The sequence below is a fragment of the Pogona vitticeps genome, chromosome 2, assembly GCF_051106095.1.
Source record: "Pogona vitticeps strain Pit_001003342236 chromosome 2, PviZW2.1, whole genome shotgun sequence".
Taxonomy (NCBI): domain Eukaryota; kingdom Metazoa; phylum Chordata; class Lepidosauria; order Squamata; family Agamidae; genus Pogona; species Pogona vitticeps.
Window position 1 is genome coordinate 49,053,265 of NC_135784.1, and position 12,223 is coordinate 49,065,487.

Below are 12,223 nucleotides of genomic sequence, written 5' to 3' on the forward strand. Positions count from 1 at the left end.
CTAGATTTTTAACCTCAGAAGTGCCAAAGAAAAATCCTGTGCTTCTTAGAGGCTCCAACTAATTCAAGTGCTACCTCAGGCTTCCTTGCTTCATTTCAGATCAGTTCAGAAACAGACAATCGCCTCCAATAAGGTGATTTACCTTAAACCCGTATATGATCTAAAGACCATTTCCAATAGTAGCAAATTGGATGCCTCTGTGAAACCTTAAACAGGGTAATATCATATCTTGTCCACCACATTCTCCACACTTATTTTTGTTCTTCCCTTTGTCCATCATAGGGACCTGTACACCCCTTGATGTTTTGAAATCTATGTGGAAAGCTATGTAAACCTGGGAGAGAAACAGGCTGAAGAATTCCAGCCAGTCATAATTCCCACTATTACCATTTTCTTTCCAGACACTCCAGTGATTCCTCCAGGATAGGCAGTGCTGTTTCCATTTTGTACAGATCAGCTCTGAATCTTCTGCCTATCTAGTACTGTTCTTTGAGTTTGATAACCAATAAGCTTTGGCCTTTATCACCTCCATTATATCCCTACCTTCTCAGATACCAGGAATTTAGAAACAATTAAAATCCTGCAGAATTTTAAACATCTCTTTTTATGGACTTTAAAAAATGAGAGTGAATTTATTAAATGGGGGGAAGGAGGAAAAAGAAGAAAGCTCCTATCACTCTCCATATAATTTTTATAAGATGCATGTATTTGCAGAAGGGCCAGAACTGTTCAGGCTTAGATTAAGGGAAGGTTGCTTACAAGAGCTTGAATTTTATTCCTCTTGGCTAGAAGGGCTCATTTCCTTTCTCATGAAAATTATGTGTCTGATGAGATGAAGAGAATGATCTTCTTTGTGATTATAAGAAAGGGAATGCCTCTTTTAAATCAGATGGGGGAGGGGGAGCTGCCTTACGATTATCTGATCTTTAAAAAGGTTTTACTTTTTCTTTGGCTCAGAATGTATGGCTTTGCAATCCTTATATTTTAGCAGATTACATCATAACAGTTATTTTTGGAATTATAGGGGCAGTTGATTCTTTATCTGATTCAACTAAACTGAAGTTGACACATGGGCAGTGTTGTTTATGCCTCATGGGCTTGGTCACTGTCACTTTTGCATGGGAGCACACAGGGACAAAACTGGGTTCAAAACCTCAAAGAGGTCACATGGATATACATATATATAAAGCAGTCCCTCTGTGTCATGCCGGTTGATGTGGCAGTTATGCTTTGTGTCAATGCAGCCACTTAAAATGGGGCCACCAGTATTGAGACAGTACAACTGAGCCTATCGGCCACAAGATTTCTTTCAGCCTTGTTTATACAACCACCCATAGTAGGACTGATCACAGAATTAGTTCTTGTTCTGCACTTGTTCCTTCCGTAAAGTAAGCGATTAAACCCAATGAGATAAGAATGACATTCCTTCAGTCATGGCCAGCTGATTAAAGTCAAGCACTAGTTTAAGCTGCCTGTAGAAATTAAAATGAAAATTTAATTATTTATTGAGGTAGATTAAAAGATAAAACCTAATCCATAGTTATGAAAAATATAAAACATCATCAATATTATATTATATTATATTACAGTGGGGTCTCTACTTAAGAACGTCCCTACTTAAGAACAATCCAACTTAAGAACAGCTCCATTTGCCAAATTTTGCTTCTACTTGAGAACAGAAATCCAAGATAAGAACAGGGAAAAAAACCTTTCCTGCTCTTTTTTTAACCTTAGGTCATTTTAGGTTAAAAAAAATTCTCCCCCTAGTGGTAGAGTACGTATTAACCAGCTTTGCATTAGTTCCTATGGGAACTAATGCTTCAATGTACGAACGCACCTCTACATAACAAAAAAACAGCCAGAATTGATTAATTGGTTTTCAGTCCATTCCTATGGGAAATTTTGCTTCAACTTAAGAACGTTTCAACTTAAGAACACCATTCCAAAACGGATTAAGTTCTTAAGTAGAGGTTCCACTGTAGTTTCTATGGACGGAAAAGAGCAGATACAGATTAAATGGTTTTCAATGCATTCCTATGGGAAATGAAGATTCAACATAAGAACTTTTCAACTTGAGAACCACCTTCCTATACGGATTAAGTTCTTAAGTAGAGACCCCACTGTATATTATATTATATTATATTATATTATATTATATTATATTATATTATATTATATTATATTATATTATATTATATTATATTATATTATATTATATGTTTCCTGACTCCTAGTCTGTCAATTTATCCAGGACACCACACTGGCTTCCAGCACATTTGGGCTGTCATTAAAAGGCAGCAGGGATTTTTTGGCATTGAAAAAAATTAGTCCTTTACTCTGTCAATATGGGTAGAGGTGCTTGGGCAATATTCTGGCTCATATTCCAGCATAACTTGGCTGGCTTTCATTACTGTGGCCAATGACTTTGCAATGGAAAAGACACTCAGAAATCTTGTGTTGGCCTTATTCGAGTCCCTGTTTCCACTTCTTTCCCAACTGGAATATTTATTGCATCTTCCGCTGAGTTGACAAGCAGTGTCACTCAGCCAGAACCAACATATCTCTGTAATTTGCTTACCTCGTGAAACAGAAAATCATGGAATTATAGAACTGGAAGGAACTCCAAGGGTCACTGAGTCCAAACCACATCAGAGCAGAAGTAATGGAATAAGTGAACAAGACTAACGTTTGCAGAAATAATGCTGAAAATATTAATGCCATTGTTGACATTTATTTTGAATTCCTTTTAGCTGCCACCAAGTTTCTTTTTCATTTCTTAGCTCTTTTATGGAATCCTTATAAGAAACTGTGAGCACAGGACACAAAGGGCAGTTTGATTTTATTCTGTAACTTAAATTGTATTATTCTTAATTTCCTAGTGAAAATGTTTTCAAATCTTATTCAGTGAATTCTTTAGCACGCGTACTTTGACTCCACGAGGCAAGTCCAATGGTTTGTCTCAGCTATTGTCTCATTCAGTCAGTGCGAACTTTGTAAGTAAACATGTAAGTTCAGTAGATAGAGTTGTCCTACTCAGAATGGCTCTAACCACTGGGCTAAGATAATATACCACTGTGTTGCTTAGATATTACTGTAGGCATCCTTCAGTCTCGAGGACTATGATAATATTCCTATGCTGTAGATTTAAAATGTATGGCTATTGATTCCATGCCCCTTTTAGGTAATTCTGACAGAGTCCTCACCAATTTTACCTAGTAATAATAGAAATAAGATGATTGGCTGGAAGAAGTCAGGAGGTGAGCCAATTGAAGAGAGCCTACAGGAGGTGGAGTGAAGAAGAGCTTAAGAGAATGAGAGTTAAATTGTATCTTGAGGAGGAAAGTTGTATGTTAAGAGTGGGCTAGAACTTGAGAGAATTACTTTGTATCTGGGAGAGGGAAGTTGTATGTTAGAAAGCAAGCAAGTATCTCAGTGTAAATTTAAGTTGAAGCTGTTAGGTTTTACCCATTGTTATGTTATAACAAAGAACATATTTTATGTTTCACTCTTAAAACCACTTGGGCTCATATGGTTTGGGCTGAAGATAAGCCTATTAAAAGTAAGGGCATTTTAGATGTGATTAGCCTGGGTGAAGGTTGGTCACAGTAACGTGATAATGCCACTCCTGAGGAAGGGTCATCCTATAGATTCCTATAAAGAGCTCCAAGCTTTATAGTATTTCTGGGCTCATATCCTATGAAAGCCCTTGTATGGATGATATATGGGTCAGCCCTAATGCAAATTCATTAAAAAATCCCCCAAAAGGAGGTGGGGTGTTTCAGATGCTGTTGGCCAGACAGGCTGTCTGAGAGCTCTGATGAGGCCCAAGCCATTTCAGATTGTCAGGCCCCCCCCACACTGCTTGATAAGAGAGCAAAGGGTATTTTAATGTAATGTAAAGAATGGCATTCTTTAAAAAAAACACCATAGAATGTGTAACAGTACAATTTAATTTATTTTGAGGCAACGGTTAGACCCAGACCAAATGGCCCTGCTGTTCATATTATCTGTTGGAGTTTTATTGTCTTTAGTTCTCACACATTGTCTTTAGTTTGAGTAACTGGAAGGGAAAAATGCAAGGGAGATAGGGAAAGTTACAGAAAATAGAATGCAGACTTCCAAAGAATAGCAAGGAGAGACAAGAGGCCTTCTTAAATGAACAATGCAAAGAAATAAAGGAAAATAATAGAAAGGGAAAAAACCAAAAATCTGTTCAAGAAAATTGGAGATGTTAAAGGAACATTTTGTGCAAAGATGGACATGATAAAGGACAAAAATGGGAGGGACCTCGCAGAAGCAGAAGAAATCAAGAAGAGGTGGCAAGAATACACAGAGGAACTATACCAGAAAGATCTGGATGTCCCGGACAACCCAGATAGTGTGGTTGCTGACCTGGAGCCAGACATCCTGGAGACTGAAGTCAAGTTGACCTTAGAAAGCATGGTAAACAACAAGGCCAGAGGGGGTGATGGCATTGCAGTGGAACTATTTAAAATCTTAAAAGATGATGCTGTTAAGGTGCTACACTCAATATGCCAGCAAGTTTGGAAAACTCAGCAGTGGCCAGAGGATTGGAAAAGATCAGTCTACATTCGAATCCCAAAGAAGGGCAGTGCCAAAGAATGCTCCAACTACTGTACAATTGCACTCATCTCACATGCTAGCAAGGCTATGCTCAAAATCCTCCAAGGTAGGCTTCAGCAGTATGTGGACCGAAAACATCCAGAAGAACAAGCTGGATTTCGAAGGGGCAGAGGAACTAGAGACTAAAATGCTAACATGTGCTGGTATATGGAGAAAGCCAGAAAGTTCCAGAAAAATATCTACTTCTGCTTCATTGACTATGCAAAAGCCTTTGACTGTGTGGACCACAGCAAACTATGGCAAGTCCTTAAAGAAATGGGAGTGCCTGACCACCTTATCTATCTCCTGAGAAATCTATATGTGGGAGAGGAAGCAACAGTTAGAGCTGGATATTTATTTATTTATTTATTTATTTATTTATTTATTTATTTATTTATTTATTTATTTATTTATTTATTTATTTATTTATTTATTAGATTTTTATCCCACCCATCTAGACCAAGGATCTACTCTGGGTGGTTTACAAATTTAAAAACACTAAAACCAAAAACCCAAAAGTCCAAGAGAGCAAAATTTAAATAATTAAGATATGGCAGTTAAGATATGGCAGGAGGGAAAGCATGCCCAAATAGCCAGGTGTTACATTCCATCTATAAAACATTTTGTATATATTTTCTTTTAGATATATAGGTTTAGTCATTTTAATTTTAATATTTCACTCCCCAATTTGTGACCAGGTATATTATGTCCTATATTTTGAGCGCACTTTACCATGCAATCCTTCACAATTTCATCTTCCATTTTTTGCTCCATTAAAGTGTTATATAAACATTTTTTCCTCTGAATCCAGCAACCCTTTATCCAAAGGTATTTTGTCTTTATGAAACCCTGTAGCTTTATCTTTTATACCGTGTTTGCCAGCGTACAAGATGACTTTTTGGGCCCAAAAAACATGCCTCCAAGTGGGGGGTCATCTTGTACGCCGGGTACACTGAATGACATTGATTCCAAAGGATACATCTGCACATTTCTCTAGGGAGAATACTTGTTAAAAGTGGTGTTTGCTTTCTGTCTTGGCCAATTCCCTTGCTTGTTATTCCACTAGTCCATATTACACCAGGCATTACTAAAATTGTAATGAAGAAGGGATGGCAAGCCAAAGGATAGTCTTCCATCACAACTAGGGTAAAGCTGGAACTAGCTCTACAGTACACATTATAGGAAGAAGTCCTAATGCACAGAGGACATAATTACACTGTTTTCACTGGTGGTGAGATTCATCTTTTCTTGGCTGACTGCCTCTAGAGGAACAATAGGTAGTCATTTTGTACTATATGATCAAGACAGAAAGTAGAATGATTCCAGCAGTCTCCCCTGGTGGTAGAGCTCCTATTTGGGCTTTACTGTGATTAGAAGGATTCTCTTACTGCCCTTCCTGAATTTTCGTCTCCTTGCTGTTCTGCAGAGAAGAGTAATGAGTGTTACCTTGGGCATTCTTCGTCCTTTCCTCATCTCTTTTCCTCCCCCTTTCTCTCTTCTTAAGGGCAAACATGATCCAAACAACAAGTAATTTCTCTGTGCAGCATGAGGTGGGTCAAGTGGATTACGTAGATCAGGTCTGCAGTGACAGATCTGAATAAAATCTGAGGATGCATGACATTTCCCACTTGTGTCCAGTGCTACAAGAGATGAAAGCAATGCCATCATATGAAAATTTCTGAAATTCCAGCAACAAGCCTGGTGTTTGGAAATGATGCAGCTCTTTCCAAGTTTTCTTTAACTGGGTGGATTCATGGAGAATGTGGTATACGAAATCATTTCTGCTTGGGGCAAAAAAAAAAAAAAAGGCAAAGGATCTCAGACTGTGCCCAAGTATCTGTCTTAAAGCTACACCTTTCAGTTTCATCAGATAACCCCTAGTTCTTGTTTGATGGGAAAGGGAGAACTATATCTCCATGCTAGGCACAATTCTGAAAACTTTCATTATATTATTTTTTTCTTTTCACTTTCAAAGTGAAAAAATTTGCTCCAGCCTCCTGATCACTTCCATTTAATATACATCACCCAGAGCAGTGCACTGTGTTCTAAATGTGGGTGGACCATCGATTTGACATGATATAAACCCATGCTGTTTTTCATATCTTCCCCAGATCTACCTGCATAGATCATAATAGTACATAAGCTTGGTCACACAACAAATTTTTATAAAAGCTTCTCTGATGAGTGTTCTGTCCCTCTTTTTGTGAGCTGGTGGCAGCTGTTTGTTGCTGTTGATCTGTTCAGTTGGGTGCTAGTAGGTGGGCAGTAAAGAAAGCAGTATATGTAAGTCTGTAATTTAAAACAATTATAATTAAAGAAACATTATTTTATTCTTTCTTTCTTACAAATATCATGGAGGCTTTAAGTGCCAGTTAATGAGAAAGGGATAGACTCTGGGGAAGTTGTAGTTATTCTCCTCTGAGGATTTCTGTACTTCTACTACTGTATGTAACAAAAAGAGAATTTTATCAAAAATTTAAAATTCTGCAACAATATTATCTCTTCTTGGACTCTGTAAGAACTTGCATCAGTGAAAGGTGTCCTCTTTGTAACAGTGACACACTATTTGTTATATAGCTGGATTGGGCTCATAGTTGAGGAGGAATGACTGCTATACCAATTTAAGTCAAGAGGACCTGTTTCATGTGCAAAGTCAACCACTCCTCTTGTCACCAATCAGAAGTCAATCCATTCAGAATATAGCAGCCAGGTTCCTATTCTAAAGGCACATGGTATTTCCTAACTATTCTCTGAGCACTAGAGAGAGTCTCATGTTGGACAGTCAGACTGATGGTGGTGGAAGCAATTCTCAGTGTATTCTGGTCCCCCAGAAACTTTGCAGTCATACAAAATACTCAACAGTCCTCACTTCCATTAGAAAATATCATCATAGCCTTTGGAATGGCTTTTCTTTGAAAAGAAAATCTTTTTAGAACCTCTTTCAGAATATGACTTTAAGCTGAAGGGATGTGCAAAGAAATTCTGGATCACTTTGGAACTTCCCAACACATAAATATTAAAAAATAAGACTGCATTCCTGATCATACACCTCCTGAAAGCAATAATTTATTTATTTATTTATTTGTTTTAATTTATTTAATTTATTTATTTATTTGATTTCTAGCCCGCCCCTCTAGACAGCATCTACTCGGGGCGGCTTATAATAATATACCGTTTCTTTCTATTACTTTATTGAGGTTATTTAGAAATTATCACTTTTATTTAAGTTATATTTTAGAGAAGATACACCTGGATAGAGAAGATACAAACTGGAAAAAAGGATGAAAGATTTATATACAAGTAAGTTTAAATAAGCACCATCAATTAAAACCTTGAACATTTTTAAAAATCTCTTAACTTTTATAGACTCTCAATCTAACATTTGTACCAATCTACTGAGAGCCAAATGACATGCTACATTAAATATATAGTATGTGATTGTCCCTGATTTGGATTTAGACGATCACATTCGCGTGTTCATATATGGTTAAAATTTTCCCAGATTTCAAAATTCAGCACCTGAGTTTTTTAAGACTGGTATGAAACTTTTAGATAAAATTTTTTAAAATTTGCTAGGGAAGAGAATTAAACTTTCCCCATCCACCAACAATGGGTCTGGTCCAGACCTGCACTTTGAACATTTCTCTGTGTGTGCACACATGCAGGCACACGCACAGAAATACAAATGTGGTATTTTCACTGTTCCATGTAGTTTAGCCTTCAGAAGCAAAACCCATGGAGTTCAGCTAGATTTTGTCCTTCGAAGTAGCTATAGCATCGCCTGCTGTGGTTAAAATTGCTTTGAAACATTAGTGCTATGTAATTCCCTCAGTGCAGGCATTAGATGCATTTTACTTTGTGTACCCACATTTCTGTTTCTTTCTCTTTACGAATATTTACAGCACTAGATATATTTTCCCCCCTGAAACTTGTCTGGTTTTCATTGGGGCATTGTAAGGACAAATCAATGAGACAAGGGGAGGCAATGAATCAGCAGGAGCTTTCAAATGCCTCAAGAAAAATGAACTCAGAATGAATTATATTGTACGACACACATTCTGCTAAATATCTGTCAACATGAAAACTGGATAATGGTAAATTATAGAAGTTATCTTCTCCTAGGGGAGACATGATCAAGGCTAGATTTATAAAGGCCCACTTCAGGTTAATAATAAATATTGTATGTTGCTCAGATAATTATGCCATCATAAATTAGTGTTTTACAAATATGATGAATGAGTTACATCATTTCAGGAGAAGGCTGTATGTTACAGTTGGCACTCATGTAATTGTCATGGAAATAAATGGAATGAACGTGCTTATGTTACATGCATTTTACCATTTGAACTCCTTTGATAATTTCCCTCACAGAATGGACTTCTTCTGTACAAAGTGTTTCATGCTGGGCACCCACTCATTCAGGAATATAAACAGCTGCCCACAGTAAGGAAAATAACATTAGCTTCACAAAAGACTTGCTCCTTATTTGTTTATATGAAGTAATCCAGTGTTTGCACTTTTGGACCCTTCTGGTGGAAGTGACATCCCATATTAAAAGTGGAACCTTCTTCCTTCACTGAAGTGAGATAAGACATCAACTTAGATGTTGTTGTTGTTTTTGTTGGTAATATGTTGCATTTCTCCCAACAAGGAACCCAAAGTGGCTCACAACATTAAAATTCACACAGTTAAAAACACAATAAGTTAAAGACAAATTAAACAATGTATGTATTAAAATAAAATTAAAAGATTAAAACAAAAAAACATGAAAATATGAAAATTATCTGCTAAAATTGCATTCAGGGATTCAGTTATAACTGTTAAAAGCCTGTCTGAAGAAATGGGTCTTTAGATAGGGCAATCACGCAGGCTTCTCTTCCTCAACTACCCCCTACCTTTATGAGCATCAGGGACTATGACATTGTATGCCCACACTTTCTATTCCTTCTGAATTTAACTGCAAATGTCCCCTTTCCCTCTGAGCTTTGCAGCAATTGTCAGAGAACCAAAGAAGGGAATGGACTTTCTCAGGAAAGATGCCTTGTTGCAGGCTTTCTCAAACTATACGAGTAACCATCACAATGTGATCTCAAGTCAATTCTGTCTTATTGTGATCCCCTCCGGGATTTTACAGGTAAAGAATACTCAGAAGTGGTTTACTATTCTCTTCTTCTGGGGGGGGGGCATGCTGGGACTGTGCAGTTTGCCCAAGGTCACACAGGCTGGTTCTACTTGCAAAAGGCACAGTGGGGGATTGAACTCCCAGCCTCTTGCTCTGCAGCCAGGTGTCTAACTCACTGAGCTATCCAGGCAGCCTCGAGCTTTCCCTAATGCCAGGTAAACTTAGGGTGTGTGAGCACCATCCATGGAAAATATTTGACTATGACCTGGGATGTGTAAACAGACAAATCTCCTACCAGCTTCCTTCCTTCAGTGCCTCCTAGGAGCTGGGTTCAGGGAAAATGTGTTTTGGGGATATGGAAGATGTCTGCTTTGTGTCTTCAGCCAGTAGCATTCCTTGTCCTGGTGTGCCCATTCAGTGCCTGCCAAACTTCAGATTTGGCATTAATGGACCCACTCTGGCATATAAGCAGGCATCCTGGGAGGAGGCTGGGAGGAGACAATTTTGGCATCTGTAGCATAGAAAAGATGAAAACAAGTAGATAAATCCAGATGAAAGTTTCTTCTGTGGCGTTCTTGAAGGGTGCCAAATAATTGAGGTAAAGGAAGATGCCCCCAAGTGTATTCAGTCAGCAGCCTGGCTTGCCCAAATGTGATCACTCCCTTTCTAGGGGTGCTTCATGTTGGGCACCCACTTACTCTGGAACATAAAACAGCTGCCCACTGTTTCTACAGTAAGGAAAATAACATTAGCTTCACAAAGGACTTGCTCCTTATTTGTTGATATGAAGTAATCCAGTGCCTACACTTTTGGACCCTTCTGGTGGAAGTGACTGTAGGGGCTGTCAAGATGAGTACCTTTACTTCCATATTTACTACTAGTCTGCCATTCACTGCGTTTCTACCAACGTGACTAGATATAGAGATGATGCTGAGCTGGAGGGTCTAGCTGGGCTGATTTTCCATGAATAGAAAGTCTTCTCTTGACAATGATGCTAGGTCACAGAGCTGTGGCATTCCCACCTTTGTGAACCGATTTAAGTGTTATGTTGACAACTTTAGTAGGGTTTATGTGATTCCAGCTTGTTTAGGATCAAGCGAGAAGTAGATTTCTCTGTGTGTGCATTATCCCTTGCATTCAAAAGTACTGTTGTGCTGAAACTGAGACCTCATGAAAGAGTGTACAAGCCATCTCTGTTTTGCAGTATCATGAGATTATGAGAGGTAAACCACATAATACCTTAAATACAGAGCACGCAACTTGGCTTTTTTCTTATTTACAGGTTAGGATACAGAGCATTCATCTGTACCATGACCAGCATATGGCCTTCTCTATACAGGGGCTATAAAAAGCTCCCACCAACATCAGGTCAGGAGTTTTTAGGTCCTGTGTGTTTGGAGAAGGGTCAGATGTTATTGGTTTTTGTTTGTTTGTTTTTAAGAAGCATTTGGGAAGAACACCCTATGTATGATGGGTTTGATCAAGATCAGGTCCTGCTAGGTTACTTGTGACTAAACTTGCATTTTTGTGTTGTTGTTTTTTGTACTCTTGTTTCTGTTATTCTAGCTACTGTTTTATTACTGTCACTATTACTATTATTTAAATAGGATTCCTACCTAACATATAGTAGTTTGTCTTGAATTATGGAAGGATGAATGTAGTCAGGAGAAGCTGAAAGAAAAAAACAGTTTTTTAGGAGAGTATATACTATGTTTCAAGCCTAAGGGGGAAAAAATCACAAATCTTCAATGTAAAATTGGTTTTCCAGTTATCTCTGTGGCTTGGAAGTCAAATGTTACTCTTTGAAAAAAAATTCTGCTTCCTTTCAATTTATAGATGATTTCTCTTTCTCTCTCTTTAAAATATTCCATCTTCCCAGCAGCAGCCTATAAATCTTATGCAAAAGGATCAAGATCCTTTTTCTGGAAATGTAAGAAATATTAGCTTTTCAAAAATCCATCTGTTCTCTTTCATTTTCCAAATGAATGAATCATATTTTCATACAGTTCTTCTTTTTCACAAGCCTTTGAGATTTTATTACAAAGCCTCTCCTATAGAGTCCTGTGTTTAAGCATTAAGAAGAAAGGTCAGTTTTCACCCCATAAATATGAAATAATATTAGCTTTTAAAAATTTGTTCCACTTTCCTCCTTCATTTTGATGAAGGTATCTCTACTCTGCAGTCAGCAAGTATTTTCTAAATTCATCTAACTAAGAACCAGGCAATGGAACGCCCCAAATGCAAGGGTATTAGACTTTAAACAAATATCTTTATCACGGCATTACAGTCGGTGTTCAAATAAGTGGAAGATATTTGATCAAATATCAAATTACAAATTATTTGGCAAGCGCTTGAGAGGAACAATGTAATGAATTGCCTTTCTTTCAGTCGTTCATGTCATATGGGTGGGGAAACATGTACCAGTTCAACCTTCAAAGGCAAAGCCTTGTCTACTAAAGTTTATAAAAAGAAAAGAAG